Below are 19,489 nucleotides of genomic sequence, written 5' to 3'. Positions count from 1 at the left end.
TCAAGAGAACTGTGAGATGAAGAAATCTGTAGAAACTAACAGAAACTAATAATAATGACTAATAGTTAAAACTTATATGGCTTTTCAAGGGTACAGAAATGTTATATAATAGATAACGCACACCAGAGCCATCAGAGTTAGGTCATGATGAAACCACAAGATGTCCTGAATACATTTGATCACAGAAAACATAGTCACTTTGATTTGTAAAACATGTTGATGAATATCTTGTTCATCTTCATCATTTTTCAAATGAGAGGCTAAAACCCAGAAAGGTCAAGTTGCTTCTCCAAAATAAACTGGCCAGATATTAAATTTTTCATCACTAAAATCAAAATTTCTTGATTACACTTCTCATTGCCTAATTCCACAATTGTTTTCCCAACAAAAACAAAAAGCTTGTTATTCTTCAGTAACATGGTAAAGAAACATTAAATATTCAGGTTTAAAAAGAACCTCATATCTTGCCTATATTAAATAAGTTTCATTTAATGACTCAGAGAAATTGAATCTATCACAAAGCATTAGACAACCTACCAGCAATTTCTGAAGTGTGTGTATATTTTCTTAACTTCTATTTAACTTTCCAAATACAATCTGTAGAAAACCATGGGAAATTAACTCTATCTCAGGCAGTAATGTAAAAATGGAACAGAGTCTTACAAAGCATGCTCTCTAAATTATATTATAATAGAACATAAGTCTGTAAAACTTAGTAAAACCTAAGTATTTTATTCTGGATTATAAGAGGAATTTGCCTATAGGTATTCAATAGCATTTAGAGAACAAGCAGGGATAATTTTCAACTTCTGATAATATGATAGATCACAAACTCCCCTTCCTCTCCCCAAATCCTTACTGATATAAGACATCTAAAAATTGTGGTTATAACTAATATTTTTCTTAAATACACAAATACGTTTGTGAAAATGTAAGGGAAATTTCCAGAAACCAAATAACAAAGAAGAAGCAGAAAACCATAGTGACATGAATTTTAAAGCAAATTACAGGAAGCCATTTTGGTAAGAAGAAAGGACCTTGTATTTAAATTGAGGTAAAGGGGAAATAGACAATAAACAAAGAAGGAAAGAATGAAGTAACGAGAGAAGAAAGGAAGGAAGGAGGGAAGACATGAGACTGTGATAAAGTAGCGTACAGAAAATTCAAAGAATGATATGCCAAAGAATGACTGGATGGCTGCTTTAGATTGGATAGTCAAAGTCTCAGCATGTTGACATTTGCTGAGAACTTGATAACATTTTGAGATAGCTAAGAAAAAAAAAAGAAAAGAAAAAAACAGGAAAAAGAGAATTTTAGGCAGAGGAAATAATGATATCATTATCCGTAATTCAGTTGTTAAAGAGATCATAGAAAAGTAACCAAAGAAAAATGTTCAAAATAAAATTTTAAGTTTAAAATCATGTTTCAAAAATCAAAATGTGTGTAATATGATGCATCTCTGTAGAGAGAGACATACAGAAAAAAAATACTTAAGAGAATAGACAAATGCTGCTTTAACTGGGACTACATCAAACTAAAAAGCATCTACATGGTAAAAAAAAAATTTAACAAAATGAAAAAACCTACTGGATGCGAGGAAATATTTGCAAATCGTATGTCATATAAGGGGTTAATATCCAAACTGTATAAAATACAACTCAATGACCAAAAAAATCTAATCTAAAAATGGGCAGAGGAACTGAGTAGACATTTTTCCAAAGAAGGCATCCAAATGGCTAAGAGGTACATGAAAAGGTCTCAACATCACTTCTCATCAGGGAAATGCAAGTCAAAAGTACAATGAGATATCACCTCACACTTGTTAGAATGGCTATTATTAAGACAACTAGAGATAACACATGTTGGTGAGGATGTGGAGAAAAGGGAACACTTGTGTACTGTTGGTGGGAATGTAAATTGTTTCACTATGAAAAATAGTATGGAGTTTCTTCAAAAAATTAAAAATAGAACTATATATAATTCAGTAATTACACTTCTGGGTATATATCCAAAATAAATGAAAAGAGATATCAAAAAGATATTTTCACTCCCATGTTTGTTCACACAGCCAAGATATGGAAATGACCTAAGTTTCCATCAATGGATGAATAGATAAAATAAAGAAGATGTGAGATAGATATATAGATATATATATATATAAAATATTCCATTGGTATGTATATATTCCATATATATATACATATGGAATGGAATATGGAATATTATTCAGTCATGAGAAGGAAGGAAATTCTGCCATTTGCAACAACATGGATGGACCTTGAGGGCATTACGCTAAGTGAGAAAAGTTGGAGAAAGACAAATACCATATGATATCACTTACATGTGGCCTCTAGAAAAGCCAAACTCATAGAAACAGAAAGTAGAATGATGGTTACCAGGCTCTCAGGGAGGGGGGGAATTGGGAAGATGGTTTTTAGGGTCCAAATTTGCAACTAGTAAATAAGTGCAGGAGAGCTAATGCACAGCATAGCATTGCAGTCAACAATACTGTATTATAAACTTCACATTTGCTAAGAGACTAGCTTTTAATTGTTCTCAGTAAAAAAGAGAAATGATAATTATGTAACATAATAGAGGTGTTCACTAATGCTAACATAGTAATCATACTGTACTATATAAATGTATCAAATCAACACATTGTATATCTTAAACTTATACAGTTCTATATGTCAGTTATACCTCAGTAAAAAAGTTGGTTATATCTGGGATGGAATTATGTGTAATCCATCCAAAAGTGATATGTTTATATCACTTTTGTTTATTTGTATTTGTTAAATTTTTACAATGAACCTGTATTATTTTAAAATAAGAAAAAAGTTAATATTAAACAATTAACATCACTTTATCTGATATTATTATTGAAAGACCACTGTGATCAGTACACTCTGTTACATTCATCCCTTCACCCAATCAAAACACCATGGCCTTCATTTCAAAATGACAAACTGTTCTTTGACAACACTTTTGATCTGAGGTAAAAAGACTAAATTAAACCACAGAGATGAGGGAAATGTATATGCTCTAATCTCAGTTATCTGTTATCTGTTATTGGTTATCTACTGTCTGTTCCTGACTCCCATACTAAGCTCTCCAGAAATTGACCTCACTGCAAACTTACCACCAGTGACTCAGAACAAGATGAGGTGGGAGTTTCGCTACCAGCTGTTTTAAAGCCATGTCTCCAAGGTTCACAAATGACGGTCATTAAGGATTTGCCTCAGATGTCCTAATAGATACCTTTTATTTTCAGAATCAAAGCAAATCTACAATTACTGGAGGAGCATGGGCTCAGGCTGATTGATACTAGAGCACTAGGTAAAGAAATCCAGTCTTTCTCTATTCCCCTCAGGGAGAATGCAGCTTGTGTGTGATCTTTGTTTCTCTCTGGTCTAAGATACACATTGACCCAGTCTGTTACCTAATCCTGCCTCTCTCACACTCCCATAATGTACTCAAGAGTTATGTTTACAGAGTACTGACAGAATTGCAGAGTGACATCTACAGCAACATAAAGAACAACTATTTTCCTAGATAAAGGAGATTATTTGCTACTGGTGAGATGAATCACTCGGAACCATAGTTCATTGCTGCTTTCATGGGCTTTACCCAAGCTTAGGAAATAAACAAGTCTGGGAAAAAGTAAATCTAACAACTGGCAGAATCTCTACAAAAACCTTACTGTTCTTTTCATCATTAACAAAAGTTTTGTTTTGTTTTTTCCTCTTGAGTCTTTCCTACAACATTCTGTACTGAGTCCTGTTTTCATGAATATTACAACATTCCTATTGCCTTAATAGAGATTCCAACCAATATTCTTACTTTCCTGGGGGTGGCAAAACCAGGTTAGATCCTCACGAATGCCATTTCCTTATCCTGGCTACACAGATTTTATTTCCCAACCACTTTTGCTGTTAGGTTAGGGTCAAGATGCCAGTGAATCATGAGTGTACATCAGGTACATCTTCAACTTCCAAGGGCATCCAGCTTCCTCTGTCTTCTCAGGAAATGAAGACTGAACAGGCCCAGCCTCACAATGGCAGGAGTCTCTCCTTGGAAAAAAATATTCCCAGGACAGACTCCTGATATACTTCAGACTTAAAGAAACTGAGAAATAAACTCTTATGATTAATGTGTAGACTACTAAGTTTTGGAGGTAGTTTAGATACAGCAGCCTTCATTAATTGTCCTAATGCACAGAGTCTGAGTTTTCTCATATATAATAGAGGCAAAATTATATACACTGCAAGGTTGTTGTGAGAAATCAGTGAACAGATATGTTAAAAACATGTAGACTGGTATATTATCTTCATGAATGCTGTCAAATGGCCTGTTCTTTGGGGGTTATTATACTGTTTAGCTTGGTAAAATTATAGAGATTGGCCCCATCTTTCCAATTCACATCCCCCTTAGATCTCCTCTGGCATTCACAATTGTCACACCAACCAAGGCATACAGCCCTTCCCTTGGTCTTTTTGATGAAGACATTTCACTTTTAGAGAGCGGGTCCATTAGAAACTACTACTTACAAGGTGTTAAAATTAGTTTAAAGAGGTAACCTTACCTACGGGGCCTTTGCATCTTATTAATGAATGGTGCTTAGTGATTAAGCGGTCTTTAAGACAAAAAAGATTGAAGTTCTAATTGTGTAATTAGAAAGAAGCTAGAAACCCTTAAGTACAAAAGTAATTAAAACAATTATATGTTAGATACTAAATATGCACCAGGCTCTGAACACTTTATATTTATTTTGACATTTCATCGTCATAGTATGACTATGAGATAGGTACTATTAAAGCCAATTTCTAACTGAAGAAACTGAGGATGAGTGTGGTTAAGTGGAATACCCAAGGTCACACAGTAAGTGGGAAAAAGTAGAAAGAGAACCCTGCTCAGACTGATTCACTGGAGCCTGTGCCCTTACTTCTCTTACTATACTACCTTCTGAGATTTGGGGTAGGTTACACAGTGAGCGTTTGATAAAGGTCAATTTTCTTATCCTTTTAAAATATTGTCCCTCAAATCATATCAGGTACAAGACCCTCAGCTCTGCTGTGCGATGAGGACTGTACTGATGCCTGACAAGTTGTATTTAGACCAATTGTTGCTGCCAGGTCCTAGAAGTTACGGAGCCTCATCCATTCCTGTATAAGACACATGAGCATCGTTTTTCATCAGAGGTGCATAAAAACATACCTGTGAGGTTTTAAAAAATAACTGCTTAGACACCATTGTTGGAAAAATATAATTATAAAGAAAATCCTCTTCTAACTCAGAAAGGCTCTCCACAAACATGGTAAAGAATAGAGAAAGAAAACGAATTTGTTATTGAATAAGCTTTAAACCAGAATATAACAGGCATCTCATACAATCCTCTAAGAGACTGCAAAGACAGAAAGAAATGTCATTCATTCATATAGCTGAGCAGATACAACTCATTACCTACATGTTCTTCAGATAAATAACTACTCTTCAAGTAAGAGGACTTGGTAGCACCATTTGTCGCACATAGTTCATCCTAAATTTTACCTGGTAATTAGGGTGACTGTGTTAGTTAATTGGCTCTATACCAAAAAAAAAAAAAAAAAAATTTCTCCTGTCTTTATAACAGGAAGTAATTTTGCACTTTGGAACTAGGAGCCCATGGAAGCCCATGTTTTACCCTCCCAGAGACCGGAAGAGAGTGACACTATCTCCCTGGATGTTTACATTTCAAAGAGATGGTTCCAGGTCCTGGAGAAAGACATTCCAGGGCTGTAAAATGGGCAAGAGTCTTATTTAGCTATTAAAAAATGTACATATATTTCTAAGAAAGGGAGCAAGAACTTACAAGTTTTCTAAAGTAAATGCCCTAAGAAAAGGGAGTTAAAGGCAATCTTTTCCTTTATTGCAGTGGGGAGAATTAGGCCTCTTGTTTTTAATTTTTATTTGTCCTTACACCATTCCCTGTGAATTGACTCATTTGTCCTGAGTTGGAACCCAGGACTCCACATCCTGCTGGATGTTTAATTCTAAACTACAATTAAGTGTTTCTACATCCTGCTGCCCTATTGCAGGAGTGAGGAAGAAAGTCCCATACCTCATAGGACATGGGGAGAGGATGAGATACTGTCTTATGACAGCCTCCCAGGAAGAAGAGAGAGGCAGAGGGAGATGGCCTAGACGCAGCTCTTTACAGGCCTCCCAGGCTCTCCTATCCTAGGAGGATTACAAGGAATATGCCAAGCTCAGATTAACTGTAGGTCAAGTATTCATTTGACTATGAGGTTGTACAAACATGTGAAGGTCATCAGGGTACAATGGTGAAGCCATTACCCAGCAATAACCACGAACAAGTCCTGTTTTTATAAAAGTCGTACACACTCATTGGAGGGAAAGTGATTCAGAGGCACATTTTCTAAATTCATGTTTTAAAGAAAAATCCCAGAAAATGGAATCACTGATACAACGTAAATTAAGTGCTCACACTTGGACCAATCATGTCACACTACGGATATATTTTCCTATTATTTAAAGAGAGCTAAGGGGAATATATATATATCCAGAATCACAAAGTGCTCACTGAGAGGATCTTGGTCATCAGCACAGTAGAGAAGTCCTAGAAAGAAGATTCAATAAAAAGATGGTAATTCAGAAGTACAATATTAAATTCAATAAAACAGTAAAGGGTACTTTTCTTATTGTCTCATAGTTTCACTGAGGCCCCCAAACTTGGAACCACTGATAATCAATAATTAATTCACCATCGTCTTGGAGGTACTAGATACATCTCCACAGAACTTGTGAATAAGTAGCCAAATCCAATCCTGTGATTCCAGCCAATTCTACCCTCAATCTATACAAGAGTTCCTAAAACATTTGTTGAACTTAAAAAGACTCAGAAGATCCTTTGAAGAAAATTATTAGTTTTAACAAAAGCTATGGGATTTCCCTCTCTTCCATTGCTTCCCTGGCTCAGCAGCTAAGTCAGTAGGTACCCATAAGAACCATCATAGAGATAGGGTTTGACAATCAGCAGGAGAGACTGTGACCTCACTCTCCAACTGGATAATTACTGAGTTTTTGAACCTCATAAGCTCTCCCAGTGCTGGGATAGAGTGTGACAGAATTATTCCAAGAGCCTAACTTGAGTCTCTGAAGTTTGGGCACCAAAGAGACTGGAACCTGGTTTTCATCCAGAGAAGTCTGAGGGTGGAAGGCTGGATGAAAAGGACTGCAGTAGAAGCAACCTGCATTTCCATGCTGCCTGGGCAAGGATGGGTATGTCCCATTGGCCTAGTGCAACTGGAAAGAACCCCGCTAGAGAGAACTGCCTGTTTTGATGAAGAAACCAGAGGTGCACTCCTGGAAGGCAGGAGCTAGGATGTGATAAGAGGTTGACAGGAGAGCGCATCATCCAAAGAAAAAATGAGGAGTGTTCCATGAGAGGTCTCTGAAGAGACCAAAAATACTGCAGGAGAAAACAAGCTTGATGTTCCAAGAACAGAAGGTATTAATTGGTAGCACCAATGGTCCAGTGATTTGAAAACCTTTTTGATCATAACCCATGGTATGAAATACACTTTACGTGGAAATGCCATACACACACACACACACACGCATACACACACACACAGAGTCCTGTCTACCTTGAGAGAGAGGGAGAGAGGAGAGACTCAAAATTTCACAAAATAAAATTTATTCTTCTTGCATGATATGCATCCTGAAATCTAATTCAGTCTGTGCCCTACAAAGTTATTATATGTCCATAATCAATCAAATTCAACATACAATGTACAGCCTTCCAGATGCCAGAAGGAGCAAAACTGGTGGAAAAGAGGTGTATCAAGAAGAGTGGAAAAGCAGACCTTTTTACCTGTTCTTAATATGCAGAGCTTGAATTCAGGCTTTGAATTAGACAACAGATTGAAGGTGTAGTTTTATATTTGATTGCAATTTTCTCTGTTTCTTCTAACATCCCAACATGCATGGAAAAACTATGCTATCTGCCTCACAGGGATGAGCAAAGTGGACTGACCTAACCTGTTAGAAGACAGCATTTGGAAAATATTGTTTTCTGTTTGCACCCCATTGAGTTAACACATGCAGTAAACTTAGTTTCACAAACGTGGATGGACCTAGAGTCTGTCATACAGAGTGAAGTAAGTCAGAAGGAGAAAAACAAGTATTGTATATTAACACGTATATTTGGAATCTAGAAAAATGGTATAGATGACCCTATTTGCAGGGCATGAATAGAGATGCAGACATAGAGAACGAACGTGTGGACCCGCGTGGGGGAAGGGGGACTGGGATGAATTAGGAGACTGAGATTGGCATATATACACTACCATGTGTAAAACAGATAGCTAGTGGGAACCTGCTGTATAGTGCAGGGAGCTCAGCTCGGTGCTCTCTGGTGACCTAGATGGGAGGGATGGAGTGGGTGGGAGGGAGGTCCAAGAGGGAGGGGATCTATGTATACATACAGCTGACTCACTTTGTTGTACAGCACAAACTAACACAACATTGTAAAGCAACTATAACCTAATTTTAAAAAAGAAAAGAAACACAGGCAACCAGAACTAAAAAATAATAATAGCTACCCTTTGTTATAGACTGAATGTTTGTGTTCCCCCAAAATTCATATATTGAAGCCCTAACCCCCCATGTGATTGTATGTGGAGATAAGGGCCTTTGGGAACTGATTAGAGCTAGATTAAATCATGAGGGTAGAGCTTTCAGGATGGGATAAATGGCCTTATAAGAAGAGGAGGAGTTTCTCTCTCTCTTTCTCTCTCTCTCCCTCTCTCTCTCTCCCACCCTCCCTCCCTCTGTGAGTGTGTGTGTGTGTGTGTGTGTGTGTGTGTGTGTGTGTGTGTGTGCATAAATACAGACATAAATGTGAGAGCAGCTGTCTGCAAACCAGGAAGAAGACACTCACTAGACACTAATTCTGCTGGACCTTGATCTTGAACCTTTCAGCCTCCAGAACTATAAGAAATAGTGTTTGTTGTACATAAGCCATCCAGTCTATAGCATTCTGTTATAGCAGCAGGAACTAAGACACCCATTATAAAGACCTTACTTATTTACCATTTATTTTCAAAGCTTTTACCTCATTTAATCATTATAATACATAGTCCTAAGGTAGTTATTAAGAGGAGTTTGATGTTTTCAGCTTGCGTGTTTCAGTTTTCTGATCTTCTGACCCTTGAAGGACATTACTTGGTGTCTGCCAGTAGAGGTGTTTGTCATAGAACTCAGGAGGAAAAAAAAGGGGGGACAACACAAATGCCTTAAATTTAAGGGCTAAGAGGAACTTTTTTATGCAGGTGGGCAAGGAAATTTCACTGAGGAAATAGCTTGAGGAGAGGTCCTGTATGTAAAGGCAAGGAACTGAAGGGAAAAATGGTAAGAATAGTGCTGGGCGATTATATATTTTCTCTCACAGAATTCAAGAAACTAATAATGGACTTGAGTTCTATGGATGTTGCTTTTGGTTGCATGAAGAAGCTAAAATGAGGTAGAGCTGGGACATGAGTTCAAGCTAACTTCCAAGCTCATGCTACATCATTTATTTTAGTTTGTAGATACTACTGAGTATCTTCTTCAGAGTTCTGTGTCTGGAATTTATGCATCAAAGAATAAGGCAGCATCGTCAGATTAAGTAGAAAAGAGAATTTGGAATAGATGAAGGATTAAATGAGAAGGAGCAGTGCTCTAGATGGGAATAAATAGTGAGATACATTTTCTAGTAATTTCCTCCCCCTGTGATGATAACAAGGGGAAACTATAGGAAAAATTGTTCGCTATTTCTCTCAAATCAAAAATTACGGGCTTCCCTTGTGGCGCAGTAGTTGGGAGTCCGCCTGCTGATGCAGGGCACGCGGGTTCGTGCCCCGGTCCGGGAAGATCCCACATGCCGTGGAGTGGCTGGGCCCATGAGCCATGGCCGCTGAGCCTGTGCGTCCGGAGCCTGTGCTCTGCAACGGGAGGGGCCACAACAGTGAGAGGCCTGCGTACCGCAAAAAAAAAAAAGCATAGTGATACAAACAAACATGAATAGAGAGCACTAACAATATGCAAATTGAAATAAGTATTCTTATTTCTGGAAAGAATAGAGACCTATATTATACGACTGTGAGGCTTATAAACTTGTCCTTCCCCATTACTTAAAATAATATTATACAAATTTATTTAATAACCTGAAGAATTCTGGAGAGTTGTTTTTTGTTTTTTGTTGTTTTGTAACATTTACTCAACCATGGAAATCACCACTAAGTTTGATAGCATAAACTATAGTAACAGGCAAACTGTTCTTAATAAGAATGTCACAGTATTGCACTGTTTGTTCAGATCTACTTAAGAAATTATTAGTGGCCTGGAGCTCTAAGGTTCTTTCTTAAGAGTATTTCATCCTCAGGTAATTTTTAAAATTTTTCATGTCACTGTGACTAACAAATAGGGCTCTTAACAACACCGATATTTAATACATTTTGTAATTGGTTTCCCATTTTCTCAGAAAAAAATTCAAAGTACTTTCATGCATGTAGCTCTGTACCACTACAATAGAACACTGAAGGGAGAAACAGGAGGAAATCTCTGCAAAATATCTCTGGAGTAGTCTGTGAATCCTAACAGAAGAGAAAGAATATGTGTGAATAACATAAAAACTGGTACTGTGAGTCAAACTCATAAAACCACTTTGATGGCCAGAAAGGCTCTTACACCTTTTTTTGGTAAAATAAAATGATTTGAGAGAGATCAGTATGACACCTTAAAAACTGCCACTTCACAAGCTTCTGTAACTTCATCTGTGGCTAAGTTTAACTCAGTCACAAGACTAGAACTTTCACCTCTGTTAAAATACAGGTTGAGCCAATGCTGACAACATGTAATAGTCATCACAAAAACTCAAAATGTTAATTAACCTGATAAAATCCCAACAAAAAAGATGTGATTTTAGGGCTCTGGGCAGATAAAGGAAGAGATGAAAAGTCTTTCATGAGCTTTGTTATTGCTGTACAGAGGTCGTCCTTTGCTTGTCATTTCTTCTTTATTTTTATTTTTATTTTTATTTTTTTTGCGGTACGCGGGCCTCTCACTGCTGTGGCCCCTCCCGTTGCGGAGCACAGGCACTGGACGCGCAGGCTCACGGGCCATGGCTCACGGGCCCAGCCGCTCCGCGGCATGTGGGATCTTCCCAGACCGGGGCACGAACCCATGTCCCCTGCATTGGCAGGCGGACTCTCAACCACTGTACCACCAGGGAAGCCCGTCATTTCTTCTTTAATAGGGCTCCTCCCCATCCCTCCACTACAAACAGAACATATGAAGTTGTTAACTTCAAACCTGTTTGCAGTAATCTAAACTAAGGCAACCATATTTTCCCTATGACAATCAACAGCCTTCAGATATTTCATGTCAAAAGATAGATTAATGGATAAAGAAGTAGTTTATGTATACAATAGAATAATTCTCAGCCATAAAAACGAATGAACTTTTGCTATTGGCGACAACATAAATGGAGCTGGAGGGTATTATACTAAGTGAAATAAGACAGAGAAGGATAAATCCTGTATATTTTCACTTACATGTGGACTTTAAAAAACAAAGCAAACAAATATAACAAAACAAAAGCAGACTCACAGAGAATTAACTAGTGCTTGCTCGAGGGGATAGCAGTGGGGGAGATGGGCAAAACAAGGGGATGAAGAGGGACAAGCTAACAATTATAAAATATATAAGCCACAGAGACGTAATGTACAGCACAGAGAATATAGTCAATAATATTATAATAACTCTGGTGTGATATAAAAACATCAAATCACTATGTTGTATACCTGAAACTAGTATAATATTATAAGTGAACTATACTTCAATTAAAAAACAAAGATAGTAAAATGCATTATTCTTTCATTAAGCCCTGAGGGCTTATTTTAAATTATTTTATATGTTATTCTCTGTTTTTGAATAATTTGATTAAGTTTTAGGAAAGTAATTATTTCTTGAAGTGTCTTGAGATTTTATCTACATTGTGTTTATTAGTATTAATTGTTTTTCATCGTTACCTTTCATAGGGATGCCTGAGAAACACATGGTATAAAGAATGAAAATATGTCTTTTGTGAAATAGTAACAAAAATAAGCCGAATTGAGAAATTCTGGGTGTAGAAAGAACTTCAGAGATGATTTGGTCCAATTGCCACATTTGACAAATGAAGAAGCTAAGGTTCAAAGAATATAAATAAGTTTTCTCACCTCATTCATCCAAGATGTTTAGCAAACTACACACTGAATTCAGTGGCCTGTCACTATTCCACATTGTCTTTCTTTAGGGAGAGATCCTTTTTGAAAGTATTTTTTTTTCCTTTAGTCATTTAATTAATCATCTGAATAGAGAAGTCTTGGTTGGTTAAATTACAACAGCTAACTACCTTTTCAACTGCAAGTTAAATAGCTATCCGATTCAAGACCAAATACTATTTTATTATAGTTGCTTGTCGTACCTGACCTTCTAAAATGACAGATTTTTGTTGTTCCAAATAAAGATTAAAAATTCATGAAAGTGTTTTTGTAAGTAGCTTATTACCTATTAAGATATAGACATCCTTTAGTATAAAATATGTATAACTGCCTTATAGATTATTAATGGCTCTCAGAATGTTTAGCATACTAGATGTGTTTAAAAAAAAACAAATTGGAATTCTGATCCTAAATTTTCTTTCAAATGTATTATTTTAATTGTGGGAGAATTTTTTTAAATCATTCATTTCTAAATGATGATTTGCATATACAAATGCATGTTTTCCATTATTAATCTCAAATTAGATCAACCAAAATGATTTCATACCAAAGGCAAAAAATATATGCCTTTGTAATCAAGAAAACAATCTTAACTTAGCTCAGCAATTCATGTCAATGATGGTAAATGTGTCATGATTAGTTAGACTATAGTGTAATGCAAATACAATAAACCATTTCTGTACATTAATTCATATTTATTAGTGAACAGTTTTTTCCATCAATAAAAGAAGAATGTGAACTGTGGCACCCATGACCTAGATAAAAAGATCAAGATGTTAGACCTGTTCCTTGGTGACTAGACAAAGTATTAATGGAAGGATAAAAAAAGTTTTCTAAAAATGCAAGAGCAAACATATATCTGAAAACATCTAGTCAGAACTTCTTTTAAAACCTTCAAGATGAACCACAGAGAGAAATTTCTATATGATGGATTTCTTTCTTGCAATAACACAATTCATTCTACAAATATTTATTGAACACGTGATCTGTGCCAGGCACTCTTCCCAGTGCTAAGGATATAGTGATGAACAATGTTCCCTTTCTTCGTGGAGCTTATATTCTGCTGGAAGGAGACAGGCAAGGTGTTACACGCCAGATGGTGATAAGTACTGAGAAGAAAAAAATCAAAGATGAGACTGGGACTGGGCAAGGGTGCTATTTTATTTTATTTTTTATTTTTATTTTTTTTTAATTTACTTATTTATTTATTTTTGGCTGTGTTGGGTCTTCGTCTCTGTGCGAGGGCTTTCTCCAGTTGTGGCGAGTGGGGGCCACTCTTCATCGTGGTGCGCGGGCCTCTCACTACCGCGGCCTCTCTCGTTGCGGAGCACAGGCTCCAGACGCGCAGGCTCAGTAGTTGTGGCTCATGGGCCTAGTTGCTCCGCAGCATGTGGGATCTTCCCAGACCAGGGAGCGAATCCGCGTCCCCTGCATTAGCAGGTGGACTCTCAACCACTGCGCCACCAGGGAAGTCCCAAGGGTGCTATTTTAGATATAGATGTCCAGAGAAAAACTCTCTCATTAGGTGGTGTTTTGAAGGAATGAACCATTAGAGAAATCTGGAGCAAAACATTCTAAGTAAAGGGAATAGCAAGTGCAAAGGCCCTGAGAGGGAATAAGCTTGACCCTACTGGCACTACATCAAGAGGACCATGTTGGAGTAGGGTGATTAAAGAAGAGAACAGCATAGATGAGGTCAAGGAGGTAACTCTGTCAGACTCTGGAGGGCCTGAAATCACTCTAATGACTCGTGCTTTTACTCTGAGTCGGAAAGCACTGGGGGAGGGGAATTGAGTCCAAAAGTGATGTAAATCTGACTTATAGTTTAAGAGATGAACCAGGCTGCTGTGTGCAGAATAGTCTGTAGAGGGCAGGAATAAAGCAGTGACCAGTTAGGAAGCTGATGCAATAATCCAGACAAGAGGTGATGCTGCTGGGCCACAGGGGTAGCAGTGGTGGTACGAGAAGTGGTGGGAGTCCGATATATTTGGAGAGAAAACAAGCTTTGCTACTGGTAGCAGTTAGCTATTTGAAAGGTAGAATAATGGCTTCCCAAAACATCCATGTCTAATCTGTGAATATGTTAGATTATGTGGCCAAGAGGAATTAAGGTTGCAGATGGAATTAAGGTTGCTAATAGCTGACCTTAAAATAAGATGATCCTGGACTATCCAGGTGGGCCCAAGGTAATCATAAATGTCCTTAAAAGTGAAAGAGGGAGGTAGAAGAGTGAGTCAGAGGAAGATGTGACTACTGAAGAAAGAAACAGAGATACAGTGTTGCTGGCTTTAAAGATAGAGGAAGGGCGCCATATGCCAAGGTAAGCCTCTAGAAGCTGGAGAGGACAAGGAAATATATTTTCCTCTAGAGCCTCCAGAAAAGAATGCAGTCTTGTCTAATCTTGAAGAATCTACACCCAGTGAGACCCACGTCAGGCTTTAAACTGACAGAACTTTGTAAGATAACAAATTTGTGTTGCTTAAGCAAGTTTGTAGTGATATGTTTCAACAGCAGTAAAAAATTAATATAGATTAATACAGGGTATTAGAGAAAAAGAAGAGTCAGGGGTCACTAGAGGTTTAATGTAATTTGAATTTTATAACTTTGGCTAATAAAGTGTTGATTCATTATTGGCATAGCTAAATATGTTTTTTGTAGCTTTTGAAAATCTCAGTAAGTACCTTTACAAATGAAGGCTTCTAATGCAGATGTTGGTGCTTATCAGTGACCTGATCATCCCTGCTTCATTTTTCATTTTCAGAATATAAACAGTAACTTTTATTGAATCTGATCCTTTAATACAAAGCACTGAAGTGTGATTGTAAAGCACTGAAAATATTTTTTAAATTAACATAGTAGTACTTAAAACTGAGCATTGTCCTTCTAGATTGTCAGCTTACAGAGCTAAACCCTAATAGCAATTTGGTGCCATGTCAGAACAGGTTTGAATCTGTTTCTTTAGCATTGCCTCCAGAGTCTGTTTACAAATCCTGCAAGCAAAGCGCATTATGAATTTACAAAACCATGTATTTTTTTTCTGAAAATAAGCTAGCTAAATGTATCGCTCAGTCAACTTTAGTTTTTATTTATATCCTCCCTATCACAGGAAAACCAACTGAGGCAGTATAACTCACCTTTATTCATTCAACAGATACTTATATTTTTATGCTTGGTTTTCTTGACCTGTAAGAAAACACTTTTGTCTGAGGGCCATAACACAAGCTGGGTTATTCCCTTAGCAATAAGTTCCAAGGCAACCAACCACCTTGGGAAGCCAGATAGTCACCCAATTTTGGGGACTCAAGAAGACAAAGATATGACAGTTGTCACTCCTAGAGGTCTGAGCATATGTCTGAGAAACTGTCGATACTTGAGAGATGTGGCAGGATCAAGACCCAGAAAAACCAGTAAGAACAAGATCAAAAACAGGACAGGACGTAAGCCTTAAGTGAGAGATGTAGTTTATGTTGAAACTTTGATCCTAGAGGCAGCAATTGGTGAAATAGAATGAATCTGTTTAAAGTAAGGAAAGCATCAGTCCTCTGGACTTATAATTGAGGCCATAGTGGTGCTGCACTTAGTGACCATTGAGCATCTGGGGCTTAAATCTGACACACTTGGCCCACTGTTTTTTTTGGCAACTATAGAAGCTCAGAAAACAGGTGGCTCTAGAATCTCAAATTCAGGACAATGACTTGATCCAAAGCCAATCAGATTAAGTGGAGGGGGCAAGGGAGTTAAGGAGAAGCCGATTGTGTTTCTTGCTGCTTCTGTGGTTGACTCAAAAGTTATGTGTGTCATATATACACTAATATGTATAAAATAGGTAACTAATAAGAACCTGCTGTATAAAAAATAAATAAAATTCAAAAAAAAAAGTTATGTGTGTCTACATGGAGCCGTGTAGGAAAATGGGAGGACATAAAAACATAATAAAGGTTCAAAATAGAACAGTGTTGGCTAGGTGGAGTTCAAGGAAGCTTAATTCTAAAAGATGAAAGGGTAAAGAGTTTAAAGGGAAAAGTGTGAATTCCCAAAGGCTTCTGACGTTTTTCCTCCTATGCAAAACTGAAACCCTCACCATCTGTCTCACTCCAACAGGAGTTTTTTAATTGTATACCTGTATACTGTATCTCTTCTCCATTGTTTACTGCACTCAGGCCAGGAGTTTACTTTCTAAACTTGCTAAATGAATCTCCTGATACACTTTCAAAGAAATGTGCAATCTAGCAATACTTGAAAGATGTCTCTTTTTCAGATGTACATTAGGCCTTACCTTGGGGGTTACTAATTTTCACTAGAACTGGTCACGTCTAAAAGAGGAGCTTATCTCAAAAAATTAAGGAAATTTCCAGAATATCATAAACAATTCCTCCAACTCTGGGCACCAATGCTGCAGATTTTCTGCAACTGCTGCTCATCTCCGCAACCAGCACAAATAGATAATGTTGCTGCCACCCAGAGTGGGGACCAGGATGAAAAGACAGAGTCTTTGGCACTTAGGCACAAAATTTTAGAAGGTCCCAAATAACTCAGTAATCAAGATAAATTATATCAAGTGCAATGTATTTTCAAAGCTAAGCTGACACAAAAATTGTATTGAGCAAAATATCAAATTGATGAAGTAAAATATCAAAAATTTAAATTTTAAATTAATTTAAAATTTTAGTTCTTTAATCCTGTTTTTGTTTCTTTGACGAAGGAGTATTTGGCTTAAGAAGTGAGAATGTACTCTGTGAATGCACTGATACATTCCCTGGCAATAAAAACATAGGATTTAGCTTATTGATTGTTCTTTATATAAATATGAGAATGTTAACTGCTAAATGTTGCTTCCAATGAAGCTATGAAATTGGTTAATTAATAAGCCACTAAATGCCTGATAATTTTTATTTCATTTCACTCTCACTTTTACTTATCTTTTACTTATCTATACAAAAACATTTTGAATATTTATGTGAGATGTTTCATCACTAAGTTATCACCAAGTTTCTGTATATGTGTTTCTCAAGATACACTAGATATAGAACTATATGAATTTTTAAAGAAAGCTCTAGAGATAAAAAACACTTTTATACATCAATGGAAATGATGTATATAGCTCAGCTATTAGACATCCCCCACTTACATGTAACCCATCTGTGTCTACTTGACTCCAAACTTGACCCAAATACCCAACCCTAACACCAGGTTTTTGATAAAAGCCAAACACAAAGTGTGTAGCTCACTGAATATGGCTCGGATTGTGTGATGGGTCACTATGCTCATGCATAACATGTCACAATCACGAGGCTGCTGTGGATGCCCAGCCTTTCCTTCCAGGCCATCATCACATCACATCTCCCCTTTGGCCTTTTCTGCTAGAGAAGGGGACTCGGCTCCTGTCCTCTCCCCTCTCCTACCTTCCTCCAAAGGAAAGCCCAGCTCCAGCATGAGTTGCCTTCTATTCCACAGCTGACTGGCAAAGTATGTTTTTTTTTGGTTTTGTTTTTTTTGTTTTAACATCTTTATTGGAGTATCATTGCTTTACAATGGTGTGTTAGCTTCTGCTTTATAACAAAGTGAATCAGCTATACATATATATCCCCTCCCTCTTGTGTCTCCCTCCCTCCCACCCTCCCTATCCCACCCCTCTAGGTGGTCACAAAGCTGATCTCCCTGTGCTATGGGGCTGCTTCCCACTAGCTATCTAGTTTACGTTTGGTAGTGTATATATGTCCATGCCTCCTCTCACTTTGTCACAGCTTACCCTTGCCCCTCCCCATGTCCTCAAGTCCATTCTCTAGTAGGTCTGCGGCTTTATTCCCACCTTGCCCCTAGGTTCTTTATGACCTTTTTTTTTTTCCTTAGGTTCCATATATATGTGTTAGCATACAGTATTTGTTTTTCTCTTTCTGACTTACTTCACTTTGTATGACATATTCTTTAAAAGTTTACCTCCAGCCTCTTCCTTTTATAGAGAAGTCCTCTCTCCTCTAAGAGATGTGAATGCACCCTACTCTTCTCCTCTCTCTGCCTTTCAGTAATTGTGTTTAAAGAATGTCTCCCTTGCTCCCAAGTCACCTGAATGGATGAAAGCTTTTCTCTCTCTACATGGGACACATCTCCCAACCCAGGCAGATTGTTCCCTTTGCCTCTACTCCCTTCCCCTGTGTCAGCTTCTATGTCCAATGGTTCTTGCCTAGGAAGCTTCATAAGCATCCAGAAAAGAAGCCACATCTTTAGCCTGAGTTGTTTGCCTTACTTCCTCCCCTCTTAGGACAAAGACTCATGCCTGTATATATACACCATCTCTTTCAGCAGCCTATTCCAGGGGTTCTATATTCTAAAAGGGGATCTTTTACTAAGATGGTTTCCTTTCATGTGCTAAAATTGCTCCTTCCTGCAGCCCATCTCTCAGTTTCTGACAATTTTTATTTTTTCTTATTTATTTATTTTTTGGCTGTGCCACGCAGCATGCAGAATCTTAGTTCCCCAACCAGGGATGGAACCCACACCCCTTGTAGTGGAGGCATGGAGTCTTAACCACTGGACCACCAGGGAAGTCCCTCGACAATTTTTATACATCAATGAAAATGCAAAGTCAGGTTTGTCCTTATGAGTGCACTCTCTCTCAACAGCCCCACTATTATTTCAACCCTCCTCTTTTCTGCTTAATTTTAGGAACTCCTTTATGTTTTCTGAATCCACCCTCAAATTCAACTTGGAACCCCAAGGTGCTAAGGCCTGGGTGGATGGATGCAGCTGCTCTGTTTGTGCTAATCGTTAGCCAATTGTACTACCTGGGAGCTAGACTACTGGCATAGTCACTGGCAAGACCCGTGGGTATCTTTTGAGGAACTTCCCTGCCAGGGGTGGATGACCTGCTCACTCCCATTCCCTGAGACTCTGCTGTCTGTCATTAGACTCAGACAGCATAACCGTACCGACATCAGGGTCAGCTCCCTCAATCTGTACTGTGCCTTTAGTCCTTCAGTTGCAGGACAATCCCACTACTCCAGCTTTGTTTCCTTAGGAGACCTGCCTCTCCATTTGTTGTCTCTAATTCAACTAGCAGTGAGAATTGAAGGACCTTATGGAATTTTCTGGAGCCTACAGTTCTCTTCATTGTAAATAGCTGCTGCAGCAACTTGCACTAACTGGACATAATTGTTGACACTGCGCTCCACGGCACCTCTGTGCAA

Source organism: Grampus griseus, assembly GCF_964374135.1.
Source record: "Grampus griseus genome assembly, chromosome: 11".
Lineage (NCBI taxonomy): Eukaryota > Metazoa > Chordata > Mammalia > Artiodactyla > Delphinidae > Grampus > Grampus griseus.
The sequence above is the reverse complement of the archived record's forward strand: the minus strand, read 5'-3'. Positions refer to the sequence as shown.